This window comes from Anopheles marshallii, assembly GCF_943734725.1.
Source record: "Anopheles marshallii chromosome X unlocalized genomic scaffold, idAnoMarsDA_429_01 X_unloc_9, whole genome shotgun sequence".
Classification (NCBI taxonomy): domain Eukaryota; kingdom Metazoa; phylum Arthropoda; class Insecta; order Diptera; family Culicidae; genus Anopheles; species Anopheles marshallii.
The window spans coordinates 203,508-228,626 of record NW_026525942.1 but is presented as its reverse complement, the minus strand read 5'-3'; the positions used below and the strand labels follow the sequence as shown (position 1 = coordinate 228,626).

Below are 25,119 nucleotides of genomic sequence, written 5' to 3'. Positions count from 1 at the left end.
TCTGCCACCCACCCACAACCTACCAGTCACCCATTACCTACCACCCACCCTACCGCCTACCTACCACCCACCACCACCTGTCAGCCACCCACCCACAACCTACCAGTCACCCATTACCTACCACCCACCCTACCTCCCACCTACCACCCACCACCCCGTGTCAGCCACCCACCCACAACCTACCAGTCACCCATTACCTACCACCCACCCTACCTCCTACCTACCACCCACCACCCCGTGTCAGCCACTCACCCACAACCTACCAGTCACCCATTACCTACCACCCACCCTACCTCCCACCTACCACCCACCACCCCGTGTCAGCCACCCACCCACAACCTACCAGTCACCCATTACCTACCACCCACCCTACCTCCCACCTACCACCCACCACCCCGTGTCAGCCATCCACCCACAACCTACCAGTCACCCATTACCTACCACCCACCCTACCGCCCACCTACCACCCACCACCCCCTGTCAGCCACCCACCCACAACCTACCAGTCACCCATTACCTACCACCTACCACCCACCACCCCGTGTCAGCCACCCACCCACAACCTACCAGTCACCCATTACCTACCACCCACCCTACCTCCCACCTACCACCCACCACCCCGTGTCAGCCATCCACCTACCAGTCACCCATTACCTACCACCCACCCTACCGCCCACCTACCACCCACCACCCCGTGTCAGCCTCTCACCCACAACCTACCAGTTACCCATAACCTACCACCCACCCTACCTCCCACCTACCACCCACCACCTCAGCCACCCACCCACAACCTACCAGTTACCCATAACCTACCACCCACCCTACCTCCCACCTACCACCCACCACCCCGTGTCAGCCACCCACCCACAACCTACCAGTCACCCATTACCTACCACCCACCCTAATCGCCACCTACCACCCACCACCCCGTGTCAGCCACCCACCCACAACCTACCAGTCACCCATAACCTACCACCCACCCTACTTCCCACCACCTCAGCCACCCACCCACAACCTACCAGTCAACCATTACCTACCACCCACCCTACCTCCCACCTACCACCCACCACCCCGTGTCAGCCATCCACCCACAACCTACCAGTCACCCATTACCTACCACCCACCCTACCTCCCACCTACCACCCACCACCCCCTGTCAGCCATCCACCCACAACCTACCAGTCACCCATTACCTACCACCCACCCTACCTCCCACCTACCACCCACCACCCCGTGTCAGCCACCCACCCACAACCTACCAGTCACCCATTACCTACCACCCACCCTACCTCCCACCTACCACCCACCACCCCGTGTCAGCCACCCACCCACAACCTACCAGTCAACCATAACCTACCACCCACCCTACCTCCCACCTACCACCCACCAACCCCTGTCAGCCACCCACCCACAACCTACCAGTCACCCATTACCTACCACCCACCCTACCTCCCACCTACCACCCATCACCCCGTGTCAGCCACCCACCCACAACCTACCAGTTATCCGTTACCTACCACCCACCCTACCACCCACCTACCACCCACCACCCCGTGTCAGCCATCCACCCACAACCTACCAGTTATCCGTTACCTACCACCCACCCTACCTCCCACCTACCACCCACCACCCCCTGTCAGCCACCCACCCACAACCTACCAGTCACCCATTACCTACCACGCACCCTATCTCCCACCTACCACCCACCACCCCGTGTCAGCCACCCACCCACAACCTACCAGTCACCCATTACCTACCACCCACCCTACCTCCCACCTACCACCCACCACCCCCTGTCAGCCACCCACCCACAACCTACCAGTCACCCATCACCTACCACCCACCCTATCTCCCACCTACCACCCACCACCCCGTGTCAGCCACCCACCCACAACCTACCAGTCACCCATTACCTACCACCCACCCTACCTCCCACCTACCACCCACCACCCCGTGTCAGCCTCTCACCCACAACCTACCAGTTACCCATAACCTACCACCCACCCTACCTCCCACCTACCACCCACCACCCCGTGTCAGCCATCCACCCACAACCTACCAGTCACCCATTACCTACCACCCACCCTACCTCCCACCTACCACCCACCACCCCGTGTCAGCCACCCACCCACAACCTACCAGTCACCCATTACCTACCACCCACCCTACCTCCCACCTACCACCCACCACCCCGTGTCAGCCACCCACCCACAACCTACCAGTCACCCATTACCTACCACCCACCCTACCTCCCACCTACCACCCACCACCCCCTGTCAGCCACCCACCCACAACCTACCAGTCACCCATTACCTACCACCCACCCTACCTCCCACCTACCACCCACCACCCCCTGTCAGCCTCTCACCCACAACCGACCAGTTACCCATAACCTACCACCCACCCTACCTCCTACCTACCACCCACCAACCCGTGTCAGCCTCTCACCCACAACCGACCAGTTACCCATTACCTACCACCCACCCTACCTCCCACCTACCACCCACCACCCCGTGTCAGCCTCTCACCCACAACCGACCAGTTACCCATAACCTACCACCCACCCTACCTCCCACCTACCACCCACCACCCCCTGTCAACTATCCACCCACAACCTACCAGTCACCCATTACCTACCACCCACCCTACCTCCCACCTACCACCCACCACCCCGTGTCAGCCACCCACCCACAACCTACCAGTCACCCATTACCTACCACCCACCCTACCTCCCACCTACCACCCACCACCCCGTGTCAGCCTCTCACCCACAACCTACCAGTTACCCATAACCTACCACCCACCCTACCTCCCACCTACCACCCACCACCCCGTGTCAGCCATCCACCCACAACCTACCAGTCACCCATTACCTACCACCCACCCTACCTCCCACCTACCACCCACCACCCCGTGTCAGCCATCCACCCACAACCTACCAGTCACCCATTACCTACCACCCACCCTAATCGCCACCTACCACCCACCACCCCGTGTCAGCCACCCACCCACAACCTACCAGTCACCCATTACCTACCACCCACCCTACCTCCCACCTACCACCCACCACCCCCTGTCAGCCACCCACCCACAACCTACCAGTCACCCATTACCTACCACCCACCCTACCTCCCACCTACCACCCACCACCCCCTGTCAGCCTCTCACCCACAACCGACCAGTTACCCATAACCTACCACCCACCCTACCTCCTACCTACCACCCACCAACCCGTGTCAGCCTCTCACCCACAACCGACCAGTTACCCATTACCTACCACCCACCCTACCTCCCACCTACCACCCACCACCCCCTGTCAGCCATCCACCCACAACCTACCAGTCACCCATTACCTACCACCCACCCTACCTCCCACCTACCACCCACCACCCCGTGTCAGCCACCCACCCACAACCTACCAGTCACCCATTACCTACCACCCACCCTACCTCCCACCTACCACCCACCACCCCGTGTCAGCCACCCACCCACAACCTACCAGTCAACCATAACCTACCACCCACCCTACCTCCCACCTACCACCCACCAACCCCTGTCAGCCACCCACCCACAACCTACCAGTCACCCATTACCTACCACCCACCCTACCTCCCACCTACCACCCATCACCCCGTGTCAGCCACCCACCCACAACCTACCAGTTATCCGTTACCTACCACCCACCCTACCACCCACCTACCACCCACCACCCCGTGTCAGCCATCCACCCACAACCTACCAGTTATCCGTTACCTACCACCCACCCTACCTCCCACCTACCACCCACCACCCCCTGTCAGCCACCCACCCACAACCTACCAGTCACCCATTACCTACCACGCACCCTATCTCCCACCTACCACCCACCACCCCGTGTCAGCCACCCACCCACAACCTACCAGTCACCCATTACCTACCACCCACCCTACCTCCCACCTACCACCCACCACCCCCTGTCAGCCACCCACCCACAACCTACCAGTCACCCATCACCTACCACCCACCCTATCTCCCACCTACCACCCACCACCCCGTGTCAGCCACCCACCCACAACCTACCAGTCACCCATTACCTACCACCCACCCTACCTCCTACCTACCACCCACCCTACCTCCCACCACCTCAGCCACCCACCCACAACCTACCAGTCAACCATAACCTACCACCCACCCTACCTCCCACCTACCACCCACCAACCCCTGTCAGCCTCCCACCCACAACCTACCAGTCACCCATTACCTACCACCCACCCTACCTCCCACCTACCAGCCACCACCCCGTGTCAGCCACCCACCCACAACCTACCAGTCACCCATTACCTACCACCCACCCTACCTCCCACCTACCACCCACCACCCCCTGTCAGCCACCCACCCACAACCTACCAGTCACCCATCACCTACCATCCACCCTACCTCCCACCTACCACCCACCACCACCTGTCAGCCATCCACCCACAACCTACCAGTCACCCATTACCTACCACCCACCCTACCTCCCACCTACCACCCACCACCCCGTGTCAGCCACCCACCCACAACCTACCAGTCAACCATTACCTACCACCCACCCTACCACCCACCTACCACCCACCACCCCGTGTCAGCCACCCACCCACAACCTACCAGTCACCCATTACCTACCACCCACCCTACCTCCCATCTACCACCCACCCACAACCTACCAGTTACCCATAACCTACCACCCACCCTATCTCCTACCTACCACCCACCACCCCGTGTCAGCCACCCACCCACAACCTACAAGTCAACCATAACCTACCACCCACCCTACCTCCCACCTACCACCCACCACCCCATGTCAGCCATCCACCCACAACCTACCAGTCACCCATTACCTACCACCCACCCTACCTTCCACCTACCACCCACCACCCCGTGTCAGTCATCCACCCACAACCTACCAGTCACCCATTACCTACCACCCACCCTACCTCCCACCTACCACCCACCACCCCGTGTCAGCCACCCACCCACAACCTACTAGTCAACCATTACCAACCACCCACCTCACCTCCCACCTATCACCCACCACCCCGTGTCAGCCACCCACCCACAACCTACAAGTCAACCATTACCTACCACCCACCCTACCTCCCACCTACCACCCACCACCCCCTGTCAGCCACCCACCCACAACCTACCAGTCACCATTACCTACCATCCACCCTACCTCCCACCACCTCAGCCACCCACCCACAACCTACCAGTCAACCATTACCTACCACCCACCCTACCTCCCACCTACCACCCACCACCCCCTGTCAGCCACCCTCCCACAACCTACCAGTCACCCTTTACCACTCACCCTACCTCCCACCACCTCAGCCACCCACCCACAACCTACCAGTCAACCATTACCTACCACCCACCCTACCTCCCACCACCTCAGCCTCCCACCCACAACCTACCAGTCAACCATTACCTACCACCCACCCTACCTCCCACCTACCACCCACCACCCCGTGTCAGCCATCCACCCACAACCTACCAGTCTCCCATTACCTACCACCCACCCTACCTCCCACCTACCACCCACCACCCCGTGTCAGCCACCCACCCACAACCTACCAGTCACCCATTACCTACCACCCACCCTACCTCCCACCTACCACCCACCACCCCCGGTCAGCCACCCACCCACAACCTACCAGTCACCCATTACCTACCACCCACCCTACCTCCCACCATCTCAGCCACCCACCCACAACCTACCAGTCACCATTACCTACCACCCACCCTACCTCCCACCTACCACCCACCACCCCGTGTCAGCCATCCACCCACAACCTACCAGTCACCCATTACCTACCACCCACCCTACCTCCCACCTACCACCCACCACCCCGTGTCAGCCACCCACCCACAACCTACCAGTCACCCATTACCTACCACCCACCCTACCTCCCACCAACCACCCACCACCCCGTGTCAGCCACCCACCCACAACCTACCAGTCACCCATTACCTACCACCCACCCTACCACCCACCACCCCCGGTCAGCCACCCACCCACAACCTACCAGTCACCCATTACCTACCACCCACCCTACCTCCCACCATCTCAGCCACCCACCCACAACCTACCAGTCACCATTACCTACCACCCACCCTACCTCCCACCTACCACCCACCACCCCGTGTCAGCCATCCACCCACAACCTACCAGTCACCCATTACCTACCACCCACCCTACCTCCCACCTACCACCCACCACCCCGTGTCAGCCACCCACCCACAACCTACCAGTCACCCATTACCTACCACCCACCCTACCTCCCACCAACCACCCACCACCCCGTGTCAGCCACCCACCCACAACCTACCAGTCACCCATTACCTACCACCCACCCTACCTCCCACCTACCACCCACCAACCCGTGTCAGCCTCTCACCCACAACCGACCAGTTACCCATTACCTACCACCCACCCTACTTCCCACCTACCACCCACCACCCCGTGTCAGCCTCTCACCCACAACCGACCAGTTACCCATAACCTACCACCCACCCTACCTCCTACCTACCACCCACCACCCCCTGTCAACTATCCACCCACAACCTACCAGTCACCCATTACCTACCACCCACCCTACCTCCCACCTACCACCCACCACCCCGTGTCAGCCACCCACCCACAACCTACCAGTCACCCATTACCTACCACCCACCCTACCTCCCACCTACCACCCACCACCCCGTGTCAGCCTCTCACCCACAACCTACCAGTTACCCATAACCTACCACCCACCCTACCTCCCACCTACCACCCACCACCCCGTGTCAGCCATCCACCCACAACCTACCAGTCACCCATTACCTACCACCCACCCTACCTCCCACCTACCACCCACCACCCCGTGTCAGCCATCCACCCACAACCTACCAGTCACCCATTACCTACCACCCACCCTACCTCCCACCTACCACCCACCACCCCCTGTCAGCCATCCACCCACAACCTACCAGTCACCCATTACCTACCACCCACCCTACCTCCCACCTACCACCCACCACCCCCTGTCAGCCATCCACCCACAACCTACCAGTCACCCATTAACTACCACCCACCCTACCTCCTACCTACCACCCACCACCCCGTGTCAGCCACCCACCCACAACCTACCAGTCACCCATTACCTACCACCCACCCTACCTCCCACCTACCACCCACCACCCCCTGTCAGCCACCCACCCACAACCTACCAGTCACCCATTACCTACCACCCACCCTACCTCCCACCTACCACCCACCACCCCGTGTCAGCCACCCACCCACAACCTACCAGTCACCCATTACCTACCACCCACCCTACCTCCCACCTACCACCCACCACCCCGTGTCAGCCTCTCACCCACAACCTACCAGTTACCCATAACCTACCACCCACCCTACCTCCCACCTACCACCCACCACCCCGTGTCAGCCATCCACCCACAACCTACCAGTCACCCATTACCTACCACCCACCCTACCTCCCACCTACCACCCACCACCCCGTGTCAGCCACCCACCCACAACCTACCAGTCACCCATTACCTACCACCCACCCTACCTCCCACCTACCACCCACCACCCCGTGTCAGCCACCCACCCACAACCTACCAGTCACCCATTACCTACCACCCACCCTACCTCCCACCTACCACCCACCACCCCGTGTCAGCCTCTCACCCACAACCTACCAGTTACCCATAACCTACCACCCACCCTACCTCCCACCTACCACCCACCACCCCGTGTCAGCCATCCACCCACAACCTACCAGTCACCCATTACCTACCACCCACCCTACCTCCCACCTACCACCCACCCTACCTCCCACCACCTCAGCCACCCACCCACAACCCACCTACCACCCACCACCCCGTGTCAGCCACCCACCCACAACCTACCAGTCACCCATTACCTACCACCCACCCTACCTCCCACCTACCTCCCACCACCCCGTGTCAGCCTCTCACCCACAACCTACCAGTTACCCATTACCTACCACCCACCCTACCTCCTACCTACCACCCACCCTACCTCCTACCACCTCAGCCACCCAGCCATTGCTGACACCCATTACCTACCACCCACCCTACCTCCCACCTACCACCCACCACCCCGTGTCAGCCGCCCACCCACAACCTACCAGTCAACCATTACCTACCACCCACCCTACCACCCACCTACCACCCACCACCCCGTGTCAGCCACCCACCCACAACCTACCAGTCACCCATTACCTACCACCCACCCACAACCTACCAGTTACCCATAACCTACCACCCACCCTACCTCCTACCTACCACCCACCACCCCGTGTCAGCCACCCACCCACAACCTACAAGTCAACCATAACCTACCACCCACCCTACCTCCTACCTACCACCCACCACCCCGTGTCAGCCATCCACCCACAACCTACCAGTTACCCATAACCTACCACCCACCCTACCTCCCACCTACCACCCACCACCCCCTGTCAGCCACCCACCCACAACCTACCAGTCACCCATTACCTACCACCCACCCTATCTCCCACCTACCACCCACCCTACCTCCCACCTACCACCCACCACCCCGTGTCAGCCACCCACCCACAACCTACCAGTCACCCATTACCTACCACCCACCCTACCTCCCACCTACCACCCACCACCCCGTGTCAGCCACCCACCCACAACCTACCAGCACCCATTACCTACCACCCACCCTACCTCCCACCTACCACCCACCACCCCCTGTCAGCCACCCACTCACAACCTACCAGTCACCCATTACCCACCACCCACCCTACCTCCCACCTACCACCCACCACCCCGTGTCAGCCACCCACCCACAACCTACCAGTCACCCATTACCTACCACCCACCCTACCTCCCACCTACCACCCACCACCCCGTGTCAACCATCCACCCACAACCTACCAGTTACCCATTACCTACCACCCACCTACCACCCACCACCCCGTGTCAGCCTCTCACCCACAACCTACCAGTTATCCGTTACCTTCCACCCACCCTACCTCCCACCTACCACCCACCACCCCCTGTCTGCCACCCACCCACAACCTACCAGTCACCCATTACCTACCACCCACCCTACCGCCTACCTACCACCCACCACCCCCTGTCAGCCACCCACCCACAACCTACCAGTCACCCATTACCTACCACCCACCCTACCTCCCACCTACCACCCACCACCCCGTGTCAGCCACCCACCCACAACCTACCAGTCACCCATTACCTACCACCCACCCTACCTCCTACCTACCACCCACCACCCCGTGTCAGCCACTCACCCACAACCTACCAGTCACCCATTACCTACCACCCACCCTACCTCCCACCTACCACCCACCACCCCGTGTCAGCCACCCACCCACAACCTACCAGTCACCCATTACCTACCACCCACCCTACCTCCCACCTACCACCCACCACCCCGTGTCAGCCATCCACCCACAACCTACCAGTCACCCATTACCTACCACCCACCCTACCGCCCACCTACCACCCACCACCCCCTGTCAGCCACCCACCCACAACCTACCAGTCACCCATTACCTACCACCTACCACCCACCACCCCGTGTCAGCCACCCACCCACAACCTACCAGTCACCCATTACCTACCACCCACCCTACCTCCCACCTACCACCCACCACCCCGTGTCAGCCATCCACCTACCAGTCACCCATTACCTACCACCCACCGTACCGCCCACCTACCACCCACCACCCCGTGTCAGCCTCTCACCCACAACCTACCAGTTACCCATAACCTACCACCCACCCTACCTCCCACCTACCACCCACCACCTCAGCCACCCACCCACAACCTACCAGTTACCCATAACCTACCACCCACCCTACCTCCCACCTACCACCCACCACCCCGTGTCAGCCACCCACCCACAACCTACCAGTCACCCATTACCTACCACCCACCCTAATCGCCACCTACCACCCACCACCCCGTGTCAGCCACCCACCCACAACCTACCAGTCACCCATAACCTACCACCCACCCTACCTCCCACCACCTCAGCCACCCACCCACAACCTACCAGTCAACCATTACCTACCACCCACCCTACCTCCCACCTACCACCCACCACCCCGTGTCAGCCATCCACCCACAACCTACCAGTCACCCATTACCTACCACCCACCCTACCTCCCACCTACCACCCACCACCCCCTGTCAGCCATCCACCCACAACCTACCAGTCACCCATTACCTACCACCCACCCTACCTCCCACCTACCACCCACCACCCCGTGTCAGCCACCCACCCACAACCTACCAGTCACCCATTACCTACCACCCACCCTACCTCCCACCTACCACCCACCACCCCGTGTCAGCCACCCACCCACAACCTACCAGTCAACCATAACCTACCACCCACCCTACCTCCCACCTACCACCCACCAACCCCTGTCAGCCACCCACCCACAACCTACCAGTCACCCATTACCTACCACCCACCCTACCTCCCACCTACCACCCACCACCCCGTGTCAGCCACCCACCCACAACCTACCAGTTATCCGTTACCTACCACCCACCCTACCACCCACCTACCACCCACCACCCCGTGTCAGCCATCCACCCACAACCTACCAGTTATCCGTTACCTACCACCCACCCTACCTCCCACCTACCACCCACCACCCCCTGTCAGCCACCCACCCACAACCTACCAGTCACCCATTACCTACCACGCACCCTATCTCCCACCTACCACCCACCACCCCGTGTCAGCCACCCACCCACAACCTACCAGTCACCCATTACCTACCACCCACCCTACCTCCCACCTACCACCCACCACCCCCTGTCAGCCACCCACCCACAACCTACCAGTCACCCATCACCTACCACCCACCCTATCTCCCACCTACCACCCACCACCCCGTGTCAGCCACCCACCCACAACCTACCAGTCACCCATTACCTACCACCCACCCTACCTCCCACCTACCACCCACCACCCCGTGTCAGCCTCTCACCCACAACCTACCAGTTACCCATAACCTACCACCCACCCTACCTCCCACCTACCACCCACCACCCCGTGTCAGCCATCCACCCACAACCTACCAGTCACCCATTACCTACCACCCACCCTACCTCCCACCTACCACCCACCACCCCGTGTCAGCCACCCACCCACAACCTACCAGTCACCCATTACCTACCACCCACCCTACCTCCCACCAACCACCCACCACCCCGTGTCAGCCACCCACCCACAACCTACCAGTCACCCATTACCTACCACCCACCCTACCTCCCACCTACCACCCACCACCCCCTGTCAGCCATCCACCCACAACCTACCAGTCACCCATTACCTACCACCCACCCTACCTCCCACCTACCACCCACCACCCCCTGTCAGCCTCTCACCCACAACCGACCAGTTACCCATAACCTACCACCCACCCTACCTCCTACCTACCACCCACCAACCCGTGTCAGCCTCTCACCCACAACCGACCAGTTACCCCCCAGCCATGCAAAGTTTCCGAAAACCTTTTGTTCTTTTGTCCGCGGATATACCGAATCGACCTTCAATCTAGATACCGATGGTCAGACACTTTCGACCTTCACGCACACACTCTCACGCGGTAGTATATAAGGCCCCGCGTAGCCACGCCCGCTTCAGTCGCCTTCCGGCGTTTGCAGCGTGAAGACTTACGCCAGGTTGCAACAAAATTATGATCGATTTGATGACGAAATATTGGATTCGAGTGGAGGGGGAAATTTGGCTAAAAATAAAATTTATTATTTTTTTCTCTGCCGCGACAAGCCGGGGTGAGCGCGATACGCTCATGGGGAGCATTCGGTATGTGCTCTCGTATCTTTTTTCGATACGTCGCTCTTTTTCCCATACAATTTTCTTGTCGCTGGTGCTGTAATGAAAGAGAACATTGGATTAAAGCATTGGTACAGAAGAAAGTGGTACTTACATTATTGCCGTCTGACTATTGTTGAGTTGCGTACGTTGCGTATCATATATGAACGAGACGGAACGGGAAATATTTTACATGTACGAATATTAAGAAATTTTTTCATTTCGTATAGTGTACATTTGTAGACGAAATAATTAAAAATTTTATTAAATAATTTAATTTTAAAAATTTAATGAATAAAAAAAAATATTGTATGCTTTCTGCGTATTGTATTGTATTTACGCGTTTTGCGTATTGCTTCATTATTATCGCATTAATGATTAATAATTTTAGTCTCGTTTTATTTATATTTGTTCGAATTTTTTTCATTCTTTCGGCAGTAAAAATTTTACATAGGAAAGTCATAGAGAAATAAATTTTCTTTTTTTAGTACAATTATTTAAATATTGCTATTCTCAAACACCCGTCTCAATCGACCGCCGCAATGCATTGCCTCGGAATGTATCTAATTATACCAAGTATTGGCCCTGATTTAAGCACTTGTTTTTCAAAATATATTAGCAAAAAGTATTCCAAATATTAGCTTAAAGTGTTGTCATTACCTTGCAATCGATGGTTTGTAAATAAATAATAAATTACATGCTATTAAATGCATGAAATGCAACACCGAAATTACACACCGGTAATGCCATGAAGCGGGACTCCATAGAACCATGCGGAAGTCGAACGCGGACACTGTGCTATGTAAAACGCTGTACGATGAGTCCGAATTGCACCCGCGCTGTGTACGGTGCAGTACGATGAGTCCGAATTGAACCCGCGCTGTGTACGGCGTAGTACGATGAGTCCGAATTGCACCCTCGCTGTGTACAGCGCAGTACGATGAGTCCGAATTGCACCTTCGCTGTGTACAGCGCAGTACGATGAGTCCGAATTGCACCCGTGCTATGTAAAACGCCGTACGATGAGTCCGAAAAGCACCCGCGCTATGTAAAACGCCGTACGATGAGTCCGAATTGCACCCTCGCTGTGTACAGCGCAGTACGATGAGTCCGAATTGCACCTTCGCTGTGTACAGCGCAGTACGCTGAGTCCGAATTGCACCCGCGCTGTGTACAGCGCAGTACGCTGAGTCCGAATTGCACCAGCGCTGTGGCAGTACGACGAGTCCGAAAACCACCTGCGCTGTTTCCGAATTGGCATTCCAGGTCGCGCAGGCGGCAACACACACTGTACATAGGTACGTACGCTGTCGACACACGCCTTGCGGTCGGTCGCTTTGCATGTGTTGGTGCGCTTCGTACGTCCGTACACGCTCGATCGAGGGCGTACCGTGATTTCGCGTGTGTATGACGTGTGTGTTTGTCTTTTATCTCACGTGGCGTGTAGGCCAGAACGAGAGATCCGAGTAAAATTGGCATGGGCGTGGTTCAATTGCTCGTTGGGCCATTACCTACCACCCACCCTACCTCCCACCTACCACCCACCACCCCGTGTCAGCCTCTCACCCACAACCGACCAGTTACCCATAACCTACCACCCACCCTACCTCCTACCTACCACCCACCACCCCCTGTCAACTATCCACCCACAACCTACCAGTCACCCATTACCTACCACCCACCCTACCTCCCACCTACCACCCACCACCCCGTGTCAGCCACCCACCCACAACCTACCAGTCACCCATTACCTACCACCCACCCTACCTCCCACCTACCACCCACCACCCCGTGTCAGCCTCTCACCCACAACCTACCAGTTACCCATAACCTACCACCCACCCTACCTCCCACCTACCACCCACCACCCCGTGTCAGCCATCCACCCACAACCTACCAGTCACCCATTACCTACCACCCACCCTACCTCCCACCTACCACCCACCACCCCGTGTCAGCCATCCACCCACAACCTACCAGTCACCCATTACCTACCACCCACCCTACCTCCCACCTACCACCCACCACCCCCTGTCAGCCATCCACCCACAACCTACCAGTCACCCATTACCTACCACCCACCCTACCTCCCACCTACCACCCACCACCCCCTGTCAGCCATCCACCCACAACCTACCAGTCACCCATTAACTACCACCCACCCTACCTCCTACCTACCACCCACCACCCCGTGTCAGCCACCCACCCACAACCTACCAGTCACCCATTACCTACCACCCACCCTACCTCCCACCTACCACCCACCACCCCCTGTCAGCCACCCACCCACAACCTACCAGTCACCCATTACCTACCACCCACCCTACCTCCCACCTACCACCCACCACCCCGTGTCAGCCATCCACCCACAACCTACCAGTCACCCATTACCTACCACCCACCCTACCTCCCACCTACCACCCACCACCCCGTGTCAGCCTCTCACCCACAACCTACCAGTTACCCATAACCTACCACCCACCCTACCTCCCACCTACCGCCCACCACCCCGTGTCAGCCATCCACCCACAACCTACCAGTCACCCATTACCTACCACCCACCCTACCTCCCACCTACCACCCACCACCCCGTGTCAGCCACCCACCCACAACCTACCAGTCACCCATTACCTACCACCCACCCTACCTCCCACCTACCACCCACCACCCCGTGTCAGCCACCCACCCACAACCTACCAGTCACCCATTACCTACCACCCACCCTACCTCCCACCTACCACCCACCACCCCGTGTCAGCCTCTCACCCACAACCTACCAGTTACCCATAACCTACCACCCACCCTACCTCCCACCTACCACCCACCACCCCGTGTCAGCCATCCACCCACAACCTACCAGTCACCCATTACCTACCACCCACCCTACCTCCCACCTACCACCCACCCTACCTCCCACCACCTCAGCCACCCACCCACAACCCACCTACCACCCACCACCCCGTGTCAGCCACCCACCCACAACCTACCAGTCACCCATTACCTACCACCCACCCTACCTCCCACCTACCTCCCACCACCCCGTGTCAGCCTCTCACCCACAACCTACCAGTTACCCATTACCTACCACCCACCCTACCTCCTACCTACCACCCACCCTACCTCCTACCACCTCAGCCACCCAGCCATTGCTGACACCCATTACCTACCACCCACCCTACCTCCCACCTACCACCCACCACCCCGTGTCAGCCGCCCACCCACAACCTACCAGTCACCCATTACCTACCACCCACCCTACCTCCCACCTACCACCCACCACCCCGTGTCAGCCACCCACCCACAACCTACCAGTCACCCATAATCTACCACCCACCCTACCTCCCACCTACCACCCACCACCCCCTGTCAGCCATCCACCCACAACCTACCAGTCACCCATTACCTACAACCCACCCTACCTCCCACCACCACAGCCACCCACCCACAACCTTCCAGTCAACCATTACCTACCACCCACCCTACCTCCTAACTACCACCCACCACCCCGTGTCAGCCACTCACCCACAACCTACCAGTTACCCATAACCTACCACCCACCCTACCTCCTACCTACCACCCACCACCCCGTGTCAGCCACCCACCCACAACCTTCCAGTCAACCATTACCTACCACACACCCTACCTCCCACCTACCACCTACCACCCCGTGTCAGCCATCCACCCACAACCTACCAGTCACCCATTACCTACCACCCACCCTACCTCCCACCTACCACCCACCACCCCGTGTCAGCCACCCACCCACAACCCACCAGTCACCCATTACCTACCACCCACCCTACCTCCCACCTACCACCCACCACCCCGTGTCAGCCATCCACCCACAACCTACCAGTCACCCATTACCTACCACTCGCCCTACCTCCCACCAACCACCCACCACCCCGTGTCAGCCACCCACCCACAACCTACCAGTCACCCATTACCTACCACCCACCCTACCTCCCACCCACCACCCCCTGTCAGCCACCCACCCACAACCTACCAGTCACCCATAACCTACCACCCACCCTACCTCCCACCATCTCAGCCACCCACCCACAACCTACCAGTCAACCATTACCTACCACCCACCCTACCTCCCACCTACCACCCCCAACCCCCTGTCAGCCATCCACCCACAACCTACCAGTCACCCATTACCTACCACCCACCCTACCTCCCACCTACCACCCACCCTACCTCCCACCTACCACCCACCACCCCCTGTCAGCCATCCACCCACAACCTACCAGTCACCCATTACCTACCACCCACTCTACTTTTCACCTACCACCCACCACCCCGTGTCAGCCACCCACCCACAACCTACCAGTCACCCATTACCTACCACCCACCCTACCTAACACCCACCACCCCCTGTCAGCCACCCACCCACAACCTACCAGTCACCCATAACCTACCACCCACCCTACCTCCCACCACCTCAGCCACCCACCCACAACCTACCAGTCAACCATTACCTACCACCCACCCTACCTCCCACCTACCACCCACCAACCCGTGTCAGCCACCCACCCACAACCTACCAGTCACCCATTACCTACCACCCACCCTACCTCCTACCTACCACCCACCCTACCTCCCACCACCTCAGCCACCCACCCACAACCTACCAGTCAACCATTACCTACCACCCACCCTACCTCCCACCTACCACCCACCAACCCGTGTCAGCCATCCACCCACAACCTACCAGTCACCCATTACCTACCACCCATCCTACCTCCCACCTACCACCCACCACCCTCTGTCAGCCACCCACCCACAACCTACCAGTCACCCATTACCTACCACCCACCCTACCTCCCACCTACCACCCACCCTACCTCCCACCTACCACCCACCACCCCCTGTCAGCCATCCACCCACAACCTACCAGTCACCCATTACCTACCACCCACCCTACCTCCCACCTACCACCCACCACCCCCTGTCAGCCACCCACCCACAACCTACCAGTCAACCATTACCTACCACCCACCCTACCTCCCACCTACCACCCACCAACCCGTGTCTGCCATCCACCCACAACCTACCAGTCACCCATTACCTACCACCCATCCTACCTCTCACCTACCACCCACCACCCTCTGTCAGCCACCCACCCACAACCTACCAGTCACCCATTACCTACCACCCACCCTACCTCCCACCTACCACCCACCCTACCTCCCACCTACCACCCACCACCCCCTGTCAGCCATCCACCCACAACCTACCAGTCACCCATTACCTACCACCCACCCTACCTCCCACCTACCACCCACCACCCCGTGTCAGCCATCCACCCACAACCTACCAGTCACCCATTACCTACCACTCGCCCTACCTCCCACCTACCACCCACCACCCCCTGTCAGCCACCCACCCACAACCTACCAGTCACCCATTACCTACCACCCACCCTACCTCCCACCCACCACCCCCTGTCAGCCACCCACCCACAACCTACCAGTCACCCATAACCTACCACCCACCCTACCTCCCACCACCTCAGCCCCCCACCCACAACCTACCAGTCAACCATTACCTACCACCCACCCTACCTCCCACCTACCACCCACCACCCCGTGTCAGCCACCCACCCACAACCTACCAGTCACCCATTACCTACCACCCACCCTACCTCCTACCTACCACCCACCCTACCGCCCACCACCTCAGCCCCCCACCCACAACCTACCAGTCAACCATTACCTACCACCCACCCTACCTCCCACCTACCACCCACCACCCCGTGTCAGCCACCCACCCACAACCTACCAGTCACCCATTACCTACCACCCACCCTACCTCCCACCTACCACCCACCTACCACCCACCACCCCCTGTCAACTATCCACCCACAACCTACCAGTCACCCATTACCTACCACCCACCCTACCTCCCACCTACCACCCACCACCCCCTGTCAGCCACCCACCCACAACCTACCAGTCACCCATTACCTACCACCCACCCTACCTCCCACCTACCACCCACCACCCCGTGTCAGCCACCCACCCACAACCTACCAGTCACCCATAACCTACCACCCACCCTACCTCCCACCTACCACCCACCACCCCCTGTCAGCCTTCCACCCACAACCTACCAGTCACCCATTACCTACCACCCACCCTACCTCCCACCACCTCAGCCACCCACCCACAACCTACCAGTAACCCATTACCTACCACCCACCCTACCTCCTACCTACCACCCACCACCCCGTGTCAGCCATCCACTCACAACCTACCAGTCACCCATTACCTACCACCCACCCTACTTCCCACCTACCACCCACCACCCCCTGTCAGCCACCCACCCACAACCTACCAGTCACCCATTACCTACCACCCACCCTACCTCCCACCACCTCAGCCACCCACCGACAACCTACCAGTCAACTATTACCTACCACCCACCCTACCTCCTACCTACCACCCACCACCCCGTGTCAGCCATCCACCCACAACCTACCAGTCACCCATTACCTACCACCCACCCTACCTCCCACCTACCACCCACCACCCCCTGTCAGCCATCCACCCACAACCTACCAGTCACCCATTACCTACCACCCACTCTACCTCCCACCTACCACCCACCACCCCCTGTCAGCCATCCACCCACAACCTACCAGTCACCCATTACCTACCGCCCACCCTACCTCCCACCTACCACCCATCACCCCGTGTCAGCCACCCACCCACAACCTACCAGTCACCCATTACCTACCACCCACCCTTCCTCCTACCAACCACCCACCACCCCGTGTCAGCCATCCACCCACAACCTACCAGTCACCCATTACCTACCACCAACCCTACCAGCCACCTACCACCCACCACCCCGTGTCAGCCACCCACCCACAACCTACCAGTTACCCATAACCTACCACCCACCCTACCTCCCACCTATCACCCACCACCCCGTGTCAGCCACCCACCCACAACCTACCAGTCCCCCATTACCTACCACCCACCCTACCTCCCACCTACCACCCACCACCCCCTGTCAGCCATCCACCCACAACCTACCAGTCACCCATAACCTACCACCCACCCTACCTCCCACCTACCACCCACCACCCCGTGTCAGCCATCCACCCACAACCTACCAGTCACCCATTACCTACCACCCACCCTACCTCCTACCTACCACCCACCACCCCCTGTCAGCCATCCACCCACAACCTACCAGCCACCCATTAACTACCACCCACCCTACCTCCTACCAACCACCCACCACCCCGTGTCAGCCATCCACCCACAACCTACCAGTCACCCATTACCTACCACCCACCCTACCTCCCACCTACCACCCACCACCCCGTGTCAGCCACCCACCCACAACCTACCAGTTACCCATAACCTACCACCCACCCTACCTCCCACCTACCACCCACCACCCCGTGTCAGCCACCCACCCACAACCTACCAGTCACCCATTACCTACCACCCACGCTACCTCCCACCACCTCAGCCACCCACCAACAACCTACCAGTCACCATTACCTACCACCCACCCTACCTCCCACCTACCACCCACCACCCCGTGTCAGCCATCCACCCACAACCTACCAGTCACCATTACCTACCACCCACCCTACCTCCCACCTACCACCCACCACCCCGTGTCAGCCACCCACCCACAACCTACCAGTTACCCATAACCTACCACCCACCCTACCTCCCACCTACCACCCACCACCCCGTGTCAGCCATCCACCCACAACCTACCAGTCACCCATTACCTACCACTCACCCTACCTCCTACCTACCACCCACCACCCCGTGTCAGCCATCCACCCACAACCTACCAGTCACCCATTACCTACCACCCACCCTACCTCCTACCTACCACCCACCACCCCGTGTCAGCCATCCACCCACAACCTACCAGTCACCCATTAACTACCACCCACCCTACCTCCCACCTACCACCCACCACCCCGTGTCAGCCATCCACCCACAACCTACCAGTCACCCATTACCTACCACCCACCCTACCTCCTACCTACCACCCACCACCCCGTGTCATCCATCCACCCACAACCTACCAGTCACCCATTAACTACCACCCACCCTACCTCCCACCTACCACCCACCACCCCGTGTCAGCCATCCACCCACAACCTACCAGTCACCCATTACCTACCACCCACCCTACCTCCTACCTACCACCCACCACCCCCTGTCAGCCACCCACCCACAACCTACCAGTCACCCATTACCTACCACCCACCCTACCTCCCACCCACCACCCCCTGTCAGCCACCCACCCACAACCTACCAGTCACCCATAACCTACCACCCACCCTACCTCCTACCTACCACCCACCCTACCTCCCACCACCTCAGCCACCCACCCACAACCTACCAGTCAACCATTACCTACCACCCACCCTACCTCCCACCTACCACCCACCACCCCGTGTCAGCCATCCACCCACAACCTACCAGTCACCCATTACCTACCACCAACCCTACCTCCCACCTACCACCCACCCTACCTCCCACCTACCACCCACCACCCCGTGTCAGCCATCCACCCACAACCTACCAGTCACCCATTACCTACCACCCACCCTACTTCCCACCTACCACCCACCACCCCCTGTCAGCCACCCACCCACAACCTACCAGTCACCCATTACCTACCACTCGCCCTACCTCCCACCTACCACCCACCACCCCCTGTCAGCCACCCACCCACAATCTACCAGTCACCCATTACCTACCACCCACCCTACCTCCCACCTACCACCCACCCTACCTCCCACCACCTCAGCCACCCACCCACAACCTACCAGTCACCCATTACCTACCACCCACCCTACCTCCCACCTACCACCCACCCTACCTCCCACCTACCACCCACCACCCCCTGTCAGCCATCCACCCACAACCTACCAGTCACCCATTACCTACCACCCACCCTACTTCCCACCTACCACCCACCACCCCGTGTCAGCCTTCCACCCACAACCTACCAGTCACCCATTACCTACCACTCGCCCTACCTCCCACCTACCACCCACCACCCCCTGTCAGCCACCCACCCACAACCTACCAGTCACCCATTACCTACCACCCACCCTACCTCCCACCCACCACCCCCTGTCAGCCACCCACCCACAACCTACCAGTCACCCATAACCTACCACCCACCCTACCTCCTACCTACCACCCACCCTACCTCCCACCACCTCAGCCCCCCACCCACAACCTACCAGTCAACCATTACCTACCACCCACCCTACCTCCCACCTACCACCCACCACCCCGTGTCAGCCATCCACCCACAACCTACCAGTCACCCATTACCTACCACCAACCCTTCCTCCCACCTACCACCCACCCTACCTCCCACCTACCACCCACCACCCCGTGTCAGCCATCCACCCACAACCTACCAGTCACCCATTACCTACCACCCACCCTACTTCCCACCTACCACCCACCACCCCCTGTCAGCCACCCACCCACAACCTACCAGTCACCCATTACCTACCACTCGCCCTACCTCCCACCTACCACCCACCACCCCCTGTCAGCCACCCACCCACAATCTACCAGTCACCCATTACCTACCACGCACCCTACCTCCCACCCACCACCCCCTGTCAGCCACCCACCCACAACCTACCAGTCACCCATAACCTACCACCCACCCTACCTCCCCCCACCTCAGCCATCCACCCACAACCTACCAGTCAACCATTACCTACCACCCACCCTACCGCCCACCTACCACCCACCAACCCGTGTCAGCCACCCACCCACAACCTACCAGTCACCCATTACCTACCACCCACCCTACCTCCTACCTACCACCCACCCTACCTCCCACCACCTCAGCCACCCACCCACAACCTACCAGTCACCCATTACCTACCACCCACCCTACCTCCCACCTACCACCCACCCTACCTCCCACCTACCACCCACCACCCCCTGTCAGCCATCCACCCACAACCTACCAGTCACCCATTACCTACCACCCACCCTACTTCCCACCTACCACCCACCACCCCGTGTCAGCCTTCCACCCACAACCTACCAGTCACCCATTACCTACCACTCGCCCTACCTCCCACCTACCACCCACCACCCCCTGTCAGCCACCCACCCACAACCTACCAGTCACCCATTACCTACCACCCACCCTACCTCCCACCCACCACCCCCTGTCAGCCACCCACCCACAACCTACCAGTCACCCATAACCTACCACCCACCCTACCACCCACCACCTCAGCCACCCACCCACAACCTACCAGTCAACCATTACCTACCACCCACCCTACCTCCCACCTACCACCCACCAACCCGTGTCAGCCACCCACCCACAACCTACCAGTCGATTTGTCGATCAACGTTAAACAGTACGCATTTCCTTCTGATGGTGGTAGTGGGCCGATTAGATCCATGTGGACGTGTGCGAATCGTGCGTTCGGTGTATTTATAGTAGTGATCGGCGACTTGTTGTGGCGTATTATTTTGTTTTTTTGGCATTCAATGCATGTCTCTACTAACGTTTTGCATTCCTTTCGTATAGATGGCCAAACAAAACGTTTTGATACCAGGTCAGTGGTTCCTCTTATACCGGGGTGCGATAGGTTGTGTAGCTTGGAGATAATCATTCTTCTATGAGCTTTAGGAACGAAAGGTCGAATATGATCTGTTGAAATATCGCAAAACAGTTTTTTGGTAGAGTTTGGTACCGTCAATGATTTAAGTACTAGTGATGTTGTTTCCGGTGGGTTACTTAAAAATTCTTTTAGTTCGGTATCGGTTTGTTGCGCTTCGGCTATGTGGTGATAATCGATGTGTGTGCTCAAGGAGTCAATGCGGCTTAACATATCAGCAACCAGGTTGTGCTTGCCGGAAACGTGTCGAATATCGGTTGTGTACTCGCTGATGAAAAGGAGTCGTCTTTGTTGTGTGGGGTTAGCGTTATCGAGCTTCTGCTGAAACGCTGTAGTTAACGGCTTGTGGTCGGTATATACTGTGAATTCGCGAGCTTCCAAAAGGTCTTTAAAATGTTTGACAGATTCGTAAATGGCGTAAAGTTCGCGATCATAAGTGCTGGTTTTCTGTAACGCAGGTGTCAATTTCTTCGAAAAGAAAGCTAATGGTTCGATACCCTTGGCGGTCAGTTGGTTAAGTGCAGCTCCTATAGCATGATTGGAAGCGTCAACATCTAAGACGAGGTTTGCACTTGGTGAAGGATGTGCTAGCAAGGCTGCGTGTGCTAAATCGTGCTTACACTTTTCAAAGGCTTGAGTGCTTTTTTCGTTCCAATTCAGTACGGTAGAATCATTTTTAATGTTACCATTTATCATGCCGTGCAAAATTTGCTGGCTTTCTGCTGCGTGTGGTATAAAACGCCGGTAAAAATTAATCGTGCCAAGAAAACGTTTCAATTGTCTCGCTATGACTGGTTTCGGGAAGTCGAGGATAGCTTGTACCTTACTGGGTTTCGGTTTGATACCTTTTGCGCTTATAAGATGGCCGAGGAATTCGACCTCTGAACGACCAATTTGGCTTTTTTCGGGGTTAATGGTTAAACCATTTTTTCTTAAGCGCTCGAATACTGTGCGCAAGTGCTGTTGGTGTTGCTTTTTGTCTTCCGATGCAACGCATAAATCGTCGACATATGGAAACACGAAATCTAAATCTCCCAGGATGGAGTGTAAGTGTCGTTGCAGAGTTTGACCAGCATTTCGTAGACCAAATGTCATGAAATTGAATTCAAATAACCCGAAAGGTGTTGAAATTGCGGTTTTTGGTATATCTTCAGGGGCGACGGGGATTTGGTGATATGCACGTTGTAGGTCGATGCAGGAAAAAAATTTCTTGTTGAAAAGTATTGTTGAAAAATCTTGTATGTGAGGCACGGGGTAACGGTCCGGTACAGTGATCGCATTCAAATTTCTGTAGTCCCCACATGGTCTCCATTTCCCATTAGGTTTTTTTACTAAGTGCAAAGGGCTTGCCCAACAGCTTTTAGATGGTTTACAAATACCATTTTTGATAAGAAAATCGAATTCTATCTTTGCCTCGCGCAATCTTTCTGGGTCCAAACGACGAGGGCGACAAAAGACAGGTGGACCGGTGGTGATTATTTGGTGCGTAACATTTGTGTTGACCGGCTTGTGCTTGTTGTCGAGTATTGTGATATCCTTGTATTCGTGTATTAGATGAGAGAAACTATCGCTTGAACTACATACGGCTACGTGGGCTGGTATTGTGTTAGTGATGACGGTCTTATTTTTAATCAGCTGATTACGTTTAATATCTACTAGCAGATCAAAGTGCTTTAAAAAATCAGCTCCGATAATGTGAGATTCTACGTCTGCTATGGTGAAAGGCCACATAAATGTTTGGTTAAGACCGATATCTAAAGTGAGGTTCTTAGTGCCGTACGTACCGATTGAGCTTCCGTTCGCTGCGAAGAGTTTTCTAGCTGACGTCGGGTTCATTCTGTCCTTGTAAGACGGTGGTATGACCGAAATCTCAGCGCCGGTGTCGATCAGGAATCTGTTGTTGGTTCTGCTGTCGTTCACATAAATTCGCTCGATGATTTCAGCCTTACTGGGGTTCAGCTTGATACTGGTGTTGGATGTGTTTAACGTTGTGTTGGCGTGTGAAGAAGAGTTGGTGCTGCTTGCGGGTTGACGAGAGGATGCGTTGTAGCTGGTGCTAACGGGTTCGGCTGGGCCGGTGAGAGTTTCAGGCGCGCGGAGAGAGAAACGCACTATTTTTTTCGGGAGTAAACCGGGAGATGCTCGCCGAAAAAAATACATTTAGTATGTGGATCGTCAGAATGTTCCTTCTCACACTTCTCTGCCTTGTTTCCATGGCGATAGTGGAACCAACAGATCCAGCGGCGTGGGGCTCGTGATGGTGTTCGTGACCGCGTGGCACTAAAAGGTCGTTGCCCCCATGGTTGTCTAGGCGGAAGGCGCTGTCTGGATCGGGGATCTCTGTGTGCGTTCGAATACGGGTATCGATCAGCTGATCGAGCTGATAGAACTTCGTCTAGGCGACGAGAGAGTGCATCGATACGAGCCTCTAAACTGCAGGCGGTTGCAGGTGCATCGGTTTCATTTACGGTGCAAATGACATTGGTGGGTGCTTCGAGTATCTTATCGGCCACGTTGGCCTGATCGTCAAGCGATGCTGATGGCATAGCGGCGATGATAGAACGGACGGTGGTCGGTAACG

At 58.0% G+C, this 25,119-nt stretch overlaps 1 pseudogene; it reads right to left on the bottom strand.

Annotated features, from left to right (window-relative positions):
* Positions 1-24,839, bottom strand: part of LOC128717736 (uncharacterized) — a 107,236-nt pseudogene extending 82,397 nt beyond the window's left edge.
* Between the last annotated feature and the right edge of the window lie 280 nt (positions 24,840-25,119).